The 17024-nt window shown below is 43.7% G+C and overlaps 1 long non-coding RNA gene across 1 annotated transcript in view; it reads right to left on the minus strand.

The window, feature by feature from the left end:
* Window positions 1-17024, minus strand: part of LOC148001422 (uncharacterized) — a 45251-nt gene that overhangs the window by 26366 nt on the left and 1861 nt on the right. The window lies entirely within an intron of this gene.

The following is a 17024-nucleotide window of genomic DNA, read 5'->3' on the forward strand; positions in this document are numbered from 1 at the left end:
ATGTCACCTGTGCACACAGATGATCTCTCTTTCAAGCTTTGTACCGTTTTCATATTTCCTTTTGCAGTTATACTGCATCTACTATGACTGACTTCCCATACAGGGCAAGGAGGAGTGGAAGGAGAGAAAATCCTTGTCTTGTTCTTCACCTTGGTGGTGAAAAAGCTCATAGTTAACAATACTCTTAAACTGTTTCACAGATATTATCACATCAAAGAAGTTCCTGTTTATTCCTAGATTGTAATTTTAAAGTCATGAGTGGATATTAGAAATCTTTATGACCTTTTATTTAGTGTGTGTATACCATGGTGATGACATATGGAGGTGATGACGTATGGAGGTCAGAGGACAAAGGCGGGAGTCGGTCCCTTCCTCCCACTATTGGGTCCTGGAAAACTCAGCTTTGGCAGAAAGTGCCTTCACCACTCAGCCGTCTTTCTGCATTTATGTATGTGTATCATATACATGCCTGGGTGCTACAGGGACCAGAAGGCACTGGATGCCCTAGGACTGGAGTTACAGAGAGCTGTGGGCTTCCATGAAGGTGCTGGGGATTTAACGTAGATCCTCTCCAACAGTGGCGAGTGCTCTCAACCGCTGAGCCAGCTCCGCCAGCTCTCACACACTTAGTAGTGACAGTCATCTATCTCAGTGTCCAAGCCCACTGGCAAAATTTATAAACTGGAGTTCTTCTGAACCCCTTTCTTGTAAATCAGAGAAAATCTTGTTTATTGCTGTGGTCTGGAGAAACAAACCTATTTCTTTTCTGTTTTATTAATTTGATGCTGGCTGCTGATACTTACACATTAAAAAAATATTTTTGTGTGTATAAATATGTGTGCAAGTGTGAGCACACTATGGTGTATGTAGGATCAATTCCTTCCTCCCTCCACCATGTGGGTTTTGGTGATCAAAGTCATGTCCATCAGCCTTTGGGGCAAAAGTCTTTACCAGCTGAGCCATCCACTGGCCCCCAAAGTCTATTTTCTTTGTTCCAATTTAAGTGCTATCACTCTGGTGCTTGGGGCTTGGTATTGGTGAAGAGAAGTTCTACCCTTAGCCTCTGACCACATTTAGCTCCCTTGCTGGAACCCCACCTGGCTGGAATCTGGAGAGCTTAATGCTGGGCTAGCTCACTTTCTGGGAGCTGTGCCTTGTGGAAAGACAAGAGTGTGTAAACAACTAGAAGCATGTGATCTTCCTCTACCATCAGGAGTATTTGTATGCATGTGACTAGAGGAGACCAGAAAGGGGAGCCTGGAAAAAAATTAGATTCTTCAGCTAAACACAAGGCAAAACACAAGGACATGGTTACAGTTCCATAGAGGAGCACTGGCTAACATCTGTAAGGCCCTAGGCTCAGTCACCACCACCAACACACACACACACACACACACACACACACACACACAGATTCACTGACATAGACACACACAGAGACACAAATACTCATAGAGAGACACATGAACTCAGAGATACACACACACACAGATACACACAAACACAGACACACATATGAATAGATACAGACACACACATGAACACACAGATATGCAAACAGACACATACAAATACAGATACACATGAACATACACATGAATACACACCTGTACACACAGATACACAGACACATGTGATAAACACAGATATGGGCACAGATATGAGATATGAACTCAGAGATACACATGAATATACACATGAAAACACACATGAACAGATATACAGATACACAGACACATTAAGACACAGATATGCACACACAGACACATGAAGACACAGATATGCACACACAGACACATGAGCACACAAACACACACATATTCTCATACACTCTCACATATACTCACATGCAGATACACACACATTCACACATGCACATACAGAAAAACACAATGTCTCATAGACATATAATGACACACAGACATACACACATGAACACACACATATAAACACACAGATACACAATACTAAGTACATATCTAAAATGGCAGGGATAAAATATCGAATCTTGAAGTGAAACTGTTAAAATGAAATATGTTCTGGGCATTGTAGTGAATTTCCATCCTGAGGGCAAACTCATTAAAACTCTGGAAATATATAACTCAAAAGATTTCAGCGAGTCCCTGAAACAGACAAAATTCACTAGGTTCCTTTATCCCCAAGATATATAAGCAGTAGGAACTCATGAGAGATAGCCTGGACAAGACCAGCTACCTCAGAGAGGCTCGGAGCAGCTGAGCTGCCTGAAACTTTCTCCGACCTGCCCAGATGCCCTGATGTGGGGTGGATTTTGGTGATATGGTCTTTGAGTCTTTCTGTCTTGTAACTCTTTACCCATACTCCTGTATGTAACACCAAGACACTCAATCATTTGCCAGCTGACTTTAGTGGTATCTTTTTTGTTCTATCACTGTTCACAGACTGAGATGAGTAAATATTGTGCACATCTCCCCATGAATAGTGTCACACAACAATGGAGTCCACCCATGAATTCATCAACAATTTAGATCAGCTGATAGAATGCTTCTTAGGAAGCATGAGACCCTGTGCTCAATCCCTAACCTCTTGTATTACCATGAAGAACTGGAAGAACTGGTAACAAGGTCTAAGCATGTGGGACAAAGTGGTAGGTAGGAGGTTCATGTGATTCAGGTGGGACAGACAAAAGAATATAACTAGAGCTGGAGAGATGGCTTGATGGTTCAGTGTACTCACTGCTTTTTCAGAGGACCTGAATTTGACCCAAGCACCAGGTGGCTCCCAACCAGCTTTAACTCTGGTTACAGGGTATTCAGTGCCCTCTTCTGGCCTCCACAGGCACCTGAATGGTGCACATAAACTCATGCAGGCACACACACATAAATAAAAAAACTTTTTAAAAGAAAGAGGCAAGCGGGCTGGAGAGATGGCTTAGTGGTTAAGAGCACTGACTGCTCTTCCAGAGGTTCTGAGTTCAAATCCCAGCAACCACATGGTGGCTCACACCCATCTCTAATGAGATCTGATGCCCTCTTCTGGTGTGTCTGAAGACAGCTACAGTGTACTTATATATAAGAAATAAATCTTTAAAAAAAAAGTTGTAAAGTCTATTTAAAAAAAAAAAAGAAAGAAAGAGGCAAGCGTAATGGCACATCTTAACACTCAGAGTGCAGAAGCAGGCAGAACTCTGTGAGTTCAAGGCCAGCCTTCTCTACATATCAAGTTTCAGACCAGCAAAGGCTATATACCAAGACCTTGTCTCAACTTCCCCAGTCAACAACAACAACAACAACAACAACAACAACAACAACAACATAATACAATGTGAGGCCAGAAAGCACTGACTCCACAGATAGCTCAGTGGTAGAGCACTTGCCTAGCATTCACCAGGTTTTAACTTCAATTTACAGTACATTTTACACACACACACACACACACACACACACACACACACACAGAGGAATGTGTACACAAGTGTATGTGTGCACACCCCAACACAGACTCAGAGAGAATGTTAGGTACAATAAAATTTCTAAAAGGGGCTAGAGAGATGGCCCAGCAGTTAAGAGCACTGGCTGCCCTTCCAGAGATCTTGACTTCAATTCCCAGCAACCACATGGTGGCTCACAACCATCTCCACTGTGATCTGATGCTCTCTTCTGGCCTGCAGGTGAACATGGAGATAGAACACTTACATAAAATAAACAAACAACTTCCAAGAGCAATCGAAATTAAGCATATTCTCATCATCCAAGGGGAATAGCATCAAGAACAAGCAGAAAACAACAGTGATGAATATACTTCCACTTCAGAATGTCCCAGTGAAGAGAAGGGACGAGTGGGGGGGGCAGCTGGAAAGGGACTGCTATGTGTCTGTGGTCTCATTAGCTGACTGAGAGGTACCCGGAAGCTCAATGTGCTAATCTCTTCATTTTTTCATAGTTTCAAACTCCTGTAGGAAAAGGGGATTATTATCAATCTATAATGTACTCAGAACCCACCAGAGCCAAGTTTTACAGAGAATATCCCAGGAGGGGAGAAAACTGAGCACCTCTGCTCATCCAAAGGTTTTAAACTGTCTGGGACAAAGTTTTTAAACTGAACTGTGGACATTTTTGGTCCAGTCCTCCAGTGTCCCAGGCCTGCAACCCTTAGAAAGCAGTGCCATGTGCAGAAGTGTCCCACTCAGTGCTCCTTACTTGTAATGTCATGGAGGAGACTGGGCCTGTCTCATCTTTGGATGCCCAGGTCCATGCCAAGAATCTCTTCAGGACTCAATAAAAACCTGTGGAATGAGCATCCAGGATGTTGTGACTCTTTAAAAGAACTGTATATGAAGAATGATACTGGATCATGACTCATGGCTGCCACGATAACCCAGTTAGGATAGTGACAATGGGAGCAAGGGGAAGGAGGAAAGGACAAGTATGGGGATATGGCAAACTGTAATCTTATGCATTCACCCTTGGATGATGATGTCGGAGCTTGGGAGATGGCTTAGCAGTCAAGAGCACTCACTATTCTTGCAGGGAACCCAGGTCCAGTTGAGAGCACCTTGGAGACTTACAGATTTCAAAGGATTTAGTACCTTCTTACCTCTGTAGGGACCAGACATGTACACAGTACATGGACATACATGCAAGGGGACCAGGCATGTACACAGTACATGGACATACATGCAAGGCAAACCCTCACATAAAAAATCTAAAAATAAACTAAATATAAAGCTGGCATGGTGGCACAAGCCTTCAGTCCCAGCCCTTGAAAGGCTGAGGCCAGCAGATCCCTATGAGTTCAAGGCCAACCTGAATGACATAGCTAGCTCCAAGCCAGCGTAGACTATGCAGTGAGACCCTGTCTTAAAGCAAAACAATGCCCTCCCCCAAATAACACAACATACACCAAAACTAAAGAAAGAAAAATCAAATGTAGCTCAGTGCTTACCAAGCATGCACGCATGGCCTCCCTCATTCAATCCCCAGCACTGAAAATCAGTATTAGTATCTAAGACAAGAAATATCAGGGTTGGGGAGATGGTTCTCTCAGTAAAGTTCTTACACACACACACACGCACACACACACCATATACTTTCAAACCTCTTACCACAGATCTCTGCATAATCTTCATTTTGTGTGTGTGGGTATTTTGCCTGCATGTATGTCTGTATACTGTGTGCCAGTCTGGTGCCCCTGGAGGGCAGAAAAGGGCATCAGATCCCCTGCAATTGGAGTTAAATTCGTGAGCTGTCATGAGTGCTGGGAACTAACCAGGTTCCTCTAAAGAGCAGCCAGTCCTCTTAACTGCTGAGCCATCTCTCCAGCCCCTCCTCCCTTTTAAGCATGGAGCTGGGGGTTGAATCACAGACCTTACAAATGCTCTAACATTTAGTTGTGTTTTTAATTTTCCCTTTGAGAGTCTTGCTAGGCAGCCCTTGAACTTGTGATCCTTCTGACTCGGTTCCAAGATTTCAGATTCACATTACCCTACCCATCTCATATGGTTTAATTTCATCTTGTATAAAGATCAATTCATTTAGCCCGTGCTAACTTCAATAGGCACAAAGACTAAAGAGCTACGTTACAAATAGTTATGGCACCAAGAATTTTACTGACATGGGCACAGAACCCAAAAAGGAATGTCAACTTGATTTTCCAGAAGGTGAAAAGAACTCAAAACCGTCTGGGAAAACCACTGAGATACACATTCTCTGTGCTGCTCAAGGGAACAGAGTATTCAGTAGACACAGGAAAGAAATCAGGAGTGTTCTGGGGGGTGGGGTAGGGTGGGATCAGAAGTTTAAATTCAGCCTGAATGACAGTGAGAATTGCTATTAAAAAAAAAAGGAGAGTCAAAAAGAACCTTTACAAAGCTAAATAAAATTGTATGATACTGGTATAGAGGATGTGTGTGCCTCAATGAACAAAACCAAAGAGTCTAAAATAAATACATCTATGAACTATTAATTTTCCACAATGGTATTAAGACTGCTTAAAACAGAACTGCAGTTCAACAAGATTTAAAACTTTTGGGCTGGAGAGATGGTTCAGTGGTTAAGAGCATTGACTGCTCTTCCAGAGGTCCTGAGTTCAATTCCCAGCAACAACATGGTGGCTCACAACCATCTTTAATGGGACCTGATGCCCTCTTCTGGTGTGTCCAAAGACAAATAAAAAATCTTTAAAAACAAAACAAAACAAAACAACTTTTACACACAGAAGGACTATCAAGAAAGTGAAAGGGGAGGGTTGGGGATTTAGCTCAGTGGTAGAGCGCTTGCCTAGGAAGCGCAAGGCCCTGGGTTCGGTCCCCAGCTCCAAAAAAAAAAAAAAAAAAAAAAAAGTGAAAGGGGGCTGGAGATGTAATAATAGAGTGCTTGCCTAATATTCAAGAAGACCTTGGGGTTGGGGATTTAGCTCAGTGGTAGAGCGCTTGCCTAGGAAGCTCAAGGCCCTGGGTTCGGTCCCCAGCTCCGGGGGAAAAAAGAAAAAGAAAAAAAAAAAAAAAAGAAGAAGAAGCAGGAAGAGGAGGCAGGGATTGGGAGACACAAATCCTACCATTCCTAGTTACAAATAAACTTTAAAAAAAAAAAAGAAAGTGAAAGGGGGGCTGGAGATGTAATAATAGAGTGCTTGCCTAATATTCAAGAGGACCTGAATGAAAGCAGAGTGGGGGTAGTACACCTGCAGATGTGCATACATACATGTGTGAGTCACAAGAACAATTCAAGGGAGCATTTTAGTCTCCGACCTCAGGATTAGATCTGTAACACTGGCCATTGGCCACTGGCAACTGTTACGGACCCCAATACTGAAGCCTGTGAGAAACTTCACAAGCCAGACTGCTGCCATCTTATGTATGAGTACACTGTCATTGTCTTCAGACACACCAGAAGAGGGCATCTGATCCCATTACAGATGGTTGTGAGCCAACATGTGGTTGCTGGGAATTGAACTTAGGACCTCTGGAAAAGCAGCCAGTGCTCTTAACCGCTGAGCCATCTCTCCAGCTTGACTGCTGCCATCTTAAGGGAAACTACAGTGTCAGAGAGTGAAGGAGGAAGACATCCAGTGTCCTTTCTGGCCTCATGCTTGCACAATTACTCTGACCCATTGAGTCATCTTCCCAGCCCTTTTCTTTCTTTCTTTTTTTAATATTTATTTAATGTATATCAGTACACTATAGCTGTCTTCAGACACACCAGAAGAGGGCATCAGATCTCATTAGAGATGGGTGTGAGCCACCATGTGGTTGCTGGGAATTGAACTCGGGACCTCAGGCAGAGCAGTCGGTGCTCTTAACTGCTGAGCCATCTCTCCAGCCCCCCAGCCTTTTTCTTTCTCTCATTCTCTCCCTTGTTCCCCATCTCTTCTGGTTTCATTTTGGATAGCATCTCACTGAGCCCAAGATAGCCTCAAACTTAAGGATCTTCTTTCCTCAGCCTCCTCCTGCTGTAAATACAGGCATTTGTGGCAATGCCGGGCTTCCAGTAATTACTATATGAATGCAGGCCCATGTTTGTCCTTCTCCTTTCTCCACTTTGCATTGGAGCCTCACAGAAGCACAGCTTTCTTTTTTTTTTGGTTCTTTTTTTCTGGAGCTGGGGACTGAACCCAGGGCAAGCGCTCTACCGCTGAGCTAAATCCCCAACCCTGAAGCACAGCTTTCTTATTCTACCTTTAGCACTGGTGTAATGCTTTGAAAACAGATGATGACATTAACTCAATGTTTCATAATTCAGTTACACATTGATTTTTTGAGATAGGTTCTCACTCAAGCCCTGGTTGGCCTCGAACTCACTGTATAAAACAGGCTGACCCCAAACTTGCAGCAATCCTCCTGACCCTGCCCTCCAAATGCTGAGACACAGGTATACACCACCATAATGGTCAAGTATAAAACATTCTTCACAGCCATCCCGTGACCGGTACATTACCATCTTCACTTACAGATAGGGGACTGACGTTCAGAAGGCTCAGTAATTTCTCCAGTCATTCAAGTAACAATCTGAGACAGTGGAGTGGGAGGTGAGACCAGACCTAGAATTCTGCCTCTCAAATCAAAGCTCCTCCCTGTTCACACAGTCGTGTGGCTACTGCACAAGTATGAGGTCACACTGAGCAAACACCTGGCTATATTACTTATCTATTTGCTGGGAGACGGCAATGCCGGGGATGAGCCGGACCCTGATGCATGCTAGGCAAGTGCTCTACCACCGAGCTCCACCCATAGCCTTCAGATTTTTAAAGTGTCTTTTACATGATTTTTCTTTTCTGAGACAGGCTGGCCTGGACTCCATTTTGCACTCAAGACAGAGCTTCAGCCTATGATCCTCTGTCTCAGTGTTCCAGGCTGTGGAGAGCATGGGCTCAGCCAGCAGCCCGCTTCCACCATCCTTATGGGTTTTAGCAAACTGTTTAACCTCTTTACGACCGATTCACTTGACAGGGAGGTGTGGCTCCACACAGTTTCTCAATGACTGTAGAGATAGGGTATAGAAAGCACTAAGAGGGGCTGGAGAGATGGCTCAGCGGTTAAGAGCACTGACTGCTCTTCCAGAGGTCCTGAGTTCAATTCCCAGCAACCACATGGTGGCTCACAACCATCTGTAAAGAGATCCCATGCCCTCTTCTGGTGTGTGTGAGGATAGCTACAGTGTACTTATATATAATAAATAAATAAATCTTAAAAAAAAAGAAAGCACTAAGAGCAGCATCTGCCACATGAAAACCTCAATGTTAGCTACAGTGTTCATTACTGTGTCGTGACAAACCATTGTCTGGAACATACTGGGTGGTCAGATAAACTGTCTATCACTCTATGCAGTGACAGTTAGGTTACACATCCCATCACAGAGCCAAGTCAAGGTCAGTCTCTTAGCAATCCTGAGAGGCGAGGTTATGGCCTAACGTTAAAGTGAAAATACTTTGGCCCAACATGTATAAACTGACAAATGGCCTCAAGTAACTGAAAACCAAGAGTATTTCCAGATAAGCTGGATTTGAATAAGCTACTTAACAAAGTAACTGCATGAGTAAAGATTCAACTGAGCTCTGATTCTAGGTTTAGCAATAACAATAATAATGGTTGGCTTTTTCATTTTTAATTTTGTCTTTTTTGAGAGAGGGTTTATACAGAACTCACTCTGTAGACCAAGCAGGCCCCAAGCTCACAGAGATCCCCCTGCTTCTGCCTCCCAGTGCTGGGATCAAAGGCGCGCACCACCACGCTCGGCCTTAGTAGTGGTTTATGGTTAATTAATACATATGAGTATACCTTGTTCCTGAGGTCAGAAGAGGGTGTCACAGTCCCCATAATAAGCGTTAGGGATGTTTGTGAGCTACAGTATGGTTGCTGGAAAATGAACCTCGGTCCTTTGAAAGAGCAGTCAGTGCTCTTTACTGCTGAGCTATCTCTCCAGCCCCAACAAAGGTATTAACCCGAGGCTGGAGAGATTGGTCAGTGGTTAAAACAGAGTGCTGGAGGCTATTGCAAAGGAGCTGAGCTCATTGCCCACCCCCATAGTGGACAGCTTACAACTACCTGTAAGTCCAGTTCTGGGGACCCGATGCCTTCTTCTGGATGGGCTGGGTTTTAGTTCTTGACTTTCCTGCCTCTGTCTCCCAAATGCTGGCATTACATGTGTGGATATTCCCAAGGCACTCTCTCCATATATGAAACAACAAGTTCATGTTCATCAGAGCAGGCTCTCCTACCTTAGCCATGGAAGCAGAGGCTAAACAAACTGCAGAATGAGACAGAGCTGGTCTAGAACAGAGGCTTTCTCACAAACATGGCCACTTGTCAAAGAGAAAAAGGTTAGGGGGTACTAGTGCTGAAGAGGCTAAGATCCTAGAAAGAGGAAATGCTGATTGGCTGGGTGGCAACATGGCTGCAGCTGGGCAGAGGTCTGTTTCTCGTGTACAGTAAGGAGAAAGCTGCCACGAGTGCTGCACACAACGCTAAGCAGAGATGCTTCCCACTGAGCCGTGAAGGTAAGTGAAGGGCCAGCTCTGGGGAGAAACAGCCTTAAGGAACTAAAACACAAATAAAACAAACCAAAAACCAAAACCACAAAACAGCAGCACCGACTTTGAGGTTCTCATTATATTCTCAAAAACAGAAATACCTGAGCCTGGCACGGTAGCCAGGGAGGCAGAGGCAAGTAGGTCTCTAAGTTCAAGACCCTCCTGGCTTACAGACCTAGTTCCATGACAGCCATGACTACACAGGGAAACCCTGCTTCGAAAAACCAAAGTAAAATATAACACCTTCCTAGTTTTGAACTTTGTGCTTGTTATTCTTGGGCTAATGTGATTTATTCACTGATGAGACATTCCTGTAATAACACTTGTTTCTATTAACGAGGTTTCAGAGAGTGAGGAGCTGCAACCACATCATAGTGGCTTAAGAGATTCCTCTTGTCCTTTTCTTCCACACTCAGACTATGATCTTTTTGTACCTACATGTGTATGGTGCATGCATGAAGTGTGCAGACTGCATGCCCATGCATGTATGTGTATGCAATGACCAGAGGAGACACTGGGTGTTTACCTCTACCACTCTGTGGTGGCTCGAATAGAAATGGTCCCCACAGACTCATGTGTGTGAATGCTTGTCCATAGCAAGTGTCACTATTAGGAGGAATAGCATTGTAGGAGCAGGCATGGCCTTGTTGGAAGAAGTGTATCACTTTGAGGTCTCTCATGCTCAAGTTATGCCCAGTGTGCCACACAGTCCCCTTCTGCTGCCTGCAGATCAAGACTTAGAACTCTCGGCTCCTTCCCCGGCACCGTGGAAAGCACACTGCCATCTTTTCAACCCCGATGATAATGGACTAAACCTCTGAAACCGTAAATCAGCCCAATTAAATGTTATTCTTTGTAAGAGTTGCCGTGGTCATGGTGCCTGTTCACAGCAATCAAACTCTGTACTATATTCTTTAAGACAGGTCTCCCAGAGGGCTAGAGACATAGCTCAGTGGTTAAGATTATTGACTGCTGGGTTGGGGATTTAGCTCACCAGTAGAGCACTTGCCTAGCAAGTGCAAGGCCCTGGGTTCGGTCCCCAGCTCCGAAAAAAAAAAAAAAAAAAAAAAAAAAGAAAAAAAAAATAAAGATTATTGACTGCTCTTCCAGAGGTCCCAAGTTCAAATCCCAGCAACCACATGGTGGCTCACAACCATCTGTAATGGGATCTGATGCCCTCTTCTGGTGTGTCTGAAGACAGTGACAGTGTACTTATATATAATAAATCTTTGAAGAAAAAAAAAAAGGACAGGGTCTCCCACTGAACCAGAAGTTTACAGTTTATCCTATGATCTTGTTTGATATTTTTCTCTCTCTTGAGCATTTTACTAGGTAAAATGGAGCAATAGCAGAAGTTCTTACTATATAAAAAGCACATGTGAAGGTGCATGACCTTTATCAGTCCTTCCTGACATACGAACCCTCTAAAGGACATCTCTTAGGAGGAAAGGTGGAGGCAGTGCGGAGAAGGAAGTTGTAATTAGGATAGTTTATATGACAGAGCAGAGGTAAAGTGATGCCAGAAGAAAACCAGACTGATAAAAGAGAAAAGTTGCCCCACGTGGAGGATGGCTCTCGGGTTAGCAGAAAGAGTAAAGACGGCAGAGGGCTGGGACTACAGTTCAGAGCAGAGCACTTGCTAAGCACGTACTTGAGGCCCTAGACTCAATGGCAGGGTGGATATTTGTAAATCTGAGGTCAGCCAGACATACACAGCAATCCCTCATCTCAAAAAAGGAAGAGAGTGAAATACCAGGACCGTGAAGGGAGGACAAAAATATTTTTGTCTGGTTCCAAGAAATTCCTTTTCCCAAAGTCTGGCATTTAGACAAGTCAGCATTCCCTCAGAGACTTAAGAAGATAGTCCCTACTTGCTAAAAGGCATCATTTTGATCTCTGGCACAAGGGATATATGGCTCCTTCATTCCCTATGCCTATAGTCTCTGTCAGCGTACCCCATGCCTTGCGCTTGCTGAGGACCTGAGTTCAGTTCACAGCACCTACATCATCAGTGCTTGATCACCTGTAACACTAGCTCCAGAGGGTCTGATACGTCTGGCTTCTTCAGGCACTGCACTCATGGGCAAACCCTTTCCCCACTTACACACATACACCTAACTTTAAAAAAGTGATAAAAATCTAAATATCAGTGGTCTGTACTTACCAACTACCTCAAGTTGAGCAGCCAAGTTTATAGGCTCTGGTCTTAAAAACATGTTCTCACTAATGGGAAAGCTATGTGGTCCTCCTCCTCCTCCTTTTCCTCCTCCTCCTCTTCCTCCCCCTCCCCCTCCTCCTCCCCCTCCCCCTCCTCCTCCCCCTCCCCCTCCCCGGCCCCGTCTTTCCTTCCTTTCTGTTCTCAGGCAGAATTTCATGATGTATCTCTGACTGTCCTGGAACTCACTCTGTAGACCAGGGTGGCCTCAAACTCAGAGATCTGCCTGCACCAGCCTCTGAGTGCTAGGATTAAAGATGTGTGCCACTTTGTCAGGTGAAAGCTACATTTTATATATCCAGCCTCAAAACCAAAACTCACTTTTATTTGGGAACTTACTCTTCCCTTTATTCCTCAAACGCAGGGTAATGATTCCAAGTTCTGCCTCTTCTCAATTCCAGAGTGGAATGTTGTTTTTGAAAGTGACTTTGTTGTTTTATTACTTTCCCTTTAAAGAGTCCATCCTACAAAGGTTTTACAAAACCCCTCTTCTCACACAGTTATTCTTTCTCCTTTATTTCAAACATTAAAGATTTGGGTGGGAAAGCTGAAGAGATGACTCAGTGATTAAGAGACCTTGCTGCCGGGGCTGGAGAGATGGCTCAGAGGTTAAGAGCACTGACTGCTCTTCCAGAGGTCCTGAGTTCAATTCCCAGCAACCACATGGTGGCTCACAACCATCTGTAATGGGGTCTGATGCCCTCTTCTGGTGTATCTGAAGACAGCTACGGTGTACTTATATATAATAAATAAATCTTTAAAAAAAAAAAAAAAAAAAAAGAGACCTTGCTGCCATTCTAGAGGTCTGAACTTCTGACCACTCCATAATCTGTTGCCATGGTCTTAATTTTTCTTTCTTTCTTTTTTTTTTTTTTTTTTTTTTTTTGGTTCTTTTTTTCCGGAGCTGGGGACCGAACCCAGGGCCTTGCGCTTCCTAGGCAAGCGCTCTACCACTGAGCTAAATCCCCAACCCCTTAATTTTTCTTTTTCAAAAACTTCCCACCACTCAGGAGGCAGAAGAGGCATATCTCTCAGTATAAGACTAGCCTTGTCTACATAGTGAGTTCCAAGACAGCCAGGGCTAGGTAGAGAGACCCTATTTCAAAATTAAACACCCAAAAACTTAACAGTATTATATTCAGTGCTATGTCTTAGGAGCACTACCTAGAAAACATGAAAAGCTACAATTTTAAATTTTTTTAGTTTTTTTTTTCATATTTTCTTCCCCCCTGTAACTAATTTATCAAGCATGATTTAGTGCCCGCCCCCCCCCAACCCAATAATAGAAGATTTGTAGTTGTAGGTGTGGTGGCACATGCCTGTGGGCTAGCACTTGGGAGGTGGAAACAGGAGGACCAGGAATGCAAGGCTAGCATGAAACCCTGTCTATATGAAAATGAGCAGACAGAGGGCTTCTCGGCCCTTTTTTTTTTTTTTTTTTTTTTTTGGTTTTTTTGGAGCTGGGGACCGAACCCAGGGCCTTGTGCTTCCTAGGTAAGCGCTCTACCACTGAGCTAAATCCCCAGCCCCTTCTCAGCCCTTTAAATGCACATTCTAATAGGTCTGGTACCCAGCTCAATGCAGTGGGGCTGAGCGCACAGATACTCCTGTCTTCATTATTGATGTTTTAGTCTGTTTCTGAGCATGCACATTTGAACTTTCCTTCATGTGGCATTGTATTATTTTATGAACTGTTATTCCAGACTTCTAATCCTTTCAAGATTGCCGTCTAAACAAACAAGCGCAGGCAACAGTTTTATGAATCTTGCTAAAGAAATATTTTAGTCAAAATATACAAATCGCAAGGCAGTCTCTTTAAAAGTATGGGCTTCCATTTCATGTATGCTTGGTGTATAGTTTTGGATTTGCAGTCCTTTCAATGGAACTCTCTATGGCCCTGTGCATGCTGGGTAACCATTCTGTCACTGAGCTACATACCGGGTCCCATGTTGTTCTTTAGTTGTTAAGACTCTTTAATTTCTGTATGTTCATGCTAAGGAGATATGAGTGCTGGTGCTCATGGAGCCGGCAGAGGATGTCAGATCCCATGGGGTTTCTGATGGAGACATACTGGCATCTATCTACACATGGTGTACACTCTGCGTGGTAGACACTCTGCAAACGATAAGTGCTGACTAGCTGTAACAGTGATCTCTCTCTTCAGGAGAAAAATAGTCCAACAGAAGCACCTATTCTGAGTCATTAGATTAGATTGCTGAGGGGCATTAGATTAGGTGCTGAGGGGCAACCTCAAAGAACCTTTGCTGATGAAGAAGCTCACTTTTGCTAAGCATATTGTCAAACGCCCGCCTCTGGTTTCTGTGGGCACCCCATAGCCATGCGCTATCCTTTACTTTCATTTTGAGACAAGTTGTCACTACATTCCTCAGATTAGACATGAACTTGATGTGTAGCCCAGGTAAGTGTCTCATGATCCTCTATCAGAACAGAGTCTGAGAATGGAGTCATGTGAGAATTCCAAGTGCTTGAGAGAAAACTCCAGAAAATAAGAGTCTTGAGAGCTCAGTTTCTTCAAAGCACAGAACTGCACTTGGAATGTGCTTCTGAGCTGCTCCCAAGAGTAGCAAATGGGAGTGAGCAGACTTCAGCTGTTATCATTCATGGCCTCTATAGAAAAACATGTTTTTGTGACTTGTGGCTTATCCTTGTGATAACACCTTACTCATGTGATTCTTCTCAACCCTCAGAGTATAAATTTTCTGAGTAAATCTGTCTATTGCATGTGACTTTAGTCCACCTTGCTCTCCCAGACTCAGACCACAATCTAGTGTGGTAAACAGCCATCCTGCCTCCCCTTCCTAAGCCAGCCATGCTGCTCCCAGCTTGTACATATTCTTCATCAAGTTAAGCACACTCCACTTGTCTGTCTCTCACCTTGTATTACTTTCTTTTCTGATAATACTGATGTTTTAAATATCATGCCTCTCCCAACTAGAATTGAAGCTCAATTAATCATGAGGATACAAATTCAAATATTTTGTTCACAAGATGAAGTCCAGTATCTAAAAATACTAGCTAATATGCAGTAGGTTTTCAAAAATAAGTATTTGTAAAATTAACAAAAATGTTAATTTTACAACTTTAAAACTTTAAAAACTTTAAAAAAATTTAAACAGGGTCTTACGTAGACCATGCTGGCTTCAAACTTCCTATATACATACCCAAGGATGACCTTGAACTTCTGATCCTCCTGCCTCCACTTCTGGAGCTGGGATCACAGACTGGCACTCCCCTACTCAGTATGTTGCATTAGGGATCAAACACAAGGCTTCTGGAATGTTAGGTAAACACACTATCAACTGAAGACATGTTTTAAAAGGACATGGCTCTGCTCCTGGGAGATCTGAGCTCAAATCCTCAGCACACACATTAAAAGCCAACGTGGTTCTGTGTTCCTACAACCCAGCACTGGAGAGCATAGACAGGGGGATCCTCAGAACCAGAGAGTATTGCCAGGAGGATCACTGGCTGGCCAGCCTCCCTTGAAGGTGCAGTAAGAAACCCTCTTTCAGGGTGGCAAGACATCCTTTTTTTTTTTTTTTTTTTTTTTTTTTTTTTTTTTTTTTTTTTTGGAGCTGGGGACTGAACCCAGGGCCTTGCGCTTCCTAGGCAAGCGCTCTACCACTGAGCTAAATCCCCAACCCCGGTGGCAAGACATCCTGTTCTGACTTCCTTATGTATACACATGGGCATACACCGCACACCATGTGTCAGACACACACACTCTCTTCTGGGGGATGTTTATTTGTGTATGTGTTTGCCAGCATGTATGTATGTGCCCCAGGTAAGGGTCAGAAGACAGAGCTGTGTATACTGTTACTAGATAGAGATGGCCTTAAGCTAGGGGTTGGGAACTGAACTCATGACCTCCGCAAGAGCAACAAGTGCTCTTATCCACTGAGCCATCTATCCAGTCCGGACATAATGTTTTTTTTGTTTTTTTGACTTTTCAAAGTATTCTTTTTTTTTTTTTATTAACTTGAGTATTTCTTATATACATTTCGAGTGTTATTCCCTTTCCCAGTTTCCGGGCAAACATCCCCCTCCCCCCTCCCCTTCCTTATGGGTGTTCCCCTCCCAACCCTCCCCCCACGGACATAATGTTTTTAAGAAGCATGTCAGGTGGGTTCAGAGGTTAGGAATACTTGCTGCTCTTCCAGAAGAGGTGGCCTGAGCTCCCATCGCTCACATTAGCCATCATCCCACTTCTGCCATCACCCCATTTCTAGAGGCCCTGAAGGTTTCCTGAGCACAGACACAAATAAAAACGAACCCTTATTCTTTTAAAGGACACATCAGGGTTCAATCACTTCTCATACTTAGAATCGCATTAGCTTTCCACTATGATAAAGGCCATAAAACTTATTTAGTCGTGTTACTTTCCCTCCCTACACTGTGGCAAGATAAAACAGTCTCCCACTTCTATTCTTGGTGTTGCCCGAGTCACAAGGTAGTCTTGGCAAACCACTCTGTTCTATCTCTCAGTTTACTGAGGCTGCTGGGGAACTTCAGCTGCCAGCCAAACAGAAGAAGCGCCTCCCCTTCCCTAACTCCAAAAGCCCCAAGTTGTGCAGATGTGGTTTAACTAAGGATACAAATTACTGTAACTGGATTTCCTATATACTGGCTGAGGGGAGTTATATAGGGAGTTCCTATATACTGGGCTGGTAGAAAGGGTGGATTTTACAATATAGCTAAGCGAATCTAATGCTTGTGTAACGTGTTTTTCCACTAAAGATACCCTTTCGGTATTCCTACTATATATGGATACCCCAAACCTCGA

This window comes from Rattus norvegicus, chromosome 14, assembly GCF_021556685.1.
Source record: "Rattus norvegicus strain SHRSP/BbbUtx chromosome 14, alternate assembly SHRSP_T2T, whole genome shotgun sequence".
Lineage (NCBI taxonomy): Eukaryota > Metazoa > Chordata > Mammalia > Rodentia > Muridae > Rattus > Rattus norvegicus.